Source organism: Coptis chinensis, chromosome 2 (assembly GCF_015680905.1).
Source record: "Coptis chinensis isolate HL-2020 chromosome 2, ASM1568090v1, whole genome shotgun sequence".
NCBI classification, from domain to species: Eukaryota; Viridiplantae; Streptophyta; class Magnoliopsida; order Ranunculales; family Ranunculaceae; genus Coptis; species Coptis chinensis.
The window spans coordinates 47,859,401-47,860,770 of NC_141457.1; the positions used below are offsets into that span (position 1 = coordinate 47,859,401).

Below are 1,370 nucleotides of genomic sequence, written 5' to 3' on the forward strand. Positions count from 1 at the left end.
AATAAATATCTATGGGAAGATCTATATATACTTATTCTATAGAAAAAATGACCGTTTAGTACCATGAACTTTGGTGGTTTTATCAATTTGGGCCACAAACATTTTTTTTGAGCAAATTGGGCCATGACCTTTCTTTTTTGTATCAGTTTGGGCCACCGTTATCATTCCGTTACTTCACATGCTTATGTGGCATGCCGGATGTATATGTGTCCGACCAAATGCTTACGTGTCATCGTTGAAGTGCACACCTAATCACCGGTGACGTGGCATCGAAATTTCAAAGTGTCACATAAGTTTCACAGAAATTTCACCGAAATTTCAAATTCACATAAGCCCACATATTGATTTCGGCCCAAGCCCAACAAAACCAAAAAAAAATCACTGTTCATCTTCCTCACCAACGCCTCCACCACCACCACCGGATTATGAGGATTCCACACCTTCCATTTACTTGATACCTTAATCATGGGATTAAAATTTTATGTGGACAACAATTCAGTAGTCAACACTCAACAACACTATCGTCATCAACGTACGCAATGGAGAAAAAGAAGCGAAAAGCGAAAGAGCTACTTGGTGTGGTGTGCACCATGACGCTTCCGGGAAGAAAAATGGAGGTCCAGTCATGAAAGTACTCAACTGATGAGGAGAGGGCGCTATGCCGCTGGTCTCAAAGAAAAAAAAGTCCCTGTGGTGTAAGCACTCATTGATTTGAGGGTCCAGTAATAGATGTTGGTGGTGGTATCATCCAAAAAGTTGCGTTTGAAGGGACCATGTTAACGTTAACATTACCCCCAGTTCCTAAAGCCCACATAGGAACAAGCCCCGATGCCGGGTGATATATCATTCTTGCTGAAACTGCACTTGCTTGAATAGGTGCTAAACCAAAAGAAACATAAACCCCATCGTTAATAGGATCAAAGAAATCACTAGTAACATGACGTTTTCTTTTCTTCTTATTCATATCTGTTGTTGGTGTTTCTTGACTTGGAGATGTAGTTGGTATCTTTAAAGTTCCACCTACAGACATAGCTATAGCAGGAATGGTTCCAGTTCCAGTTGCTGCAATAATAGCTGGTTCAACATGTTCAAGTAACTATCTAATAGTTTCACCATCTGATTTATGACCAAGTTCTCTGGTTAACTGAAATATTCTTTGCCGCATTATGTTCGGGCATAATATCCTTCTTCCTCGTCCTTCTACTTTTGAATGTCTATCTTTTGTTGATGCTCTTTTTGTTGTTGTTGGTTTTGTTATCTACATCTGCATAGGTCTATCCCTCCTTTTCATAGAAGGATGAATGGAAGGCGGGATGCTAAGTGATAAGAGCCCAAAACTGTAGTTTTAACCGCTTAATAATCATACTTTT

At 39.8% G+C, this 1,370-nt stretch overlaps 1 pseudogene; it reads right to left on the minus strand.

Moving 5' to 3' along the window:
* Positions 1-703: 703 nt before the first annotated feature.
* LOC147516319 (transcription factor TCP9 pseudogene) lies at positions 704-1,165 on the minus strand (annotated as a pseudogene).
* Between the last annotated feature and the right edge of the window lie 205 nt (positions 1,166-1,370).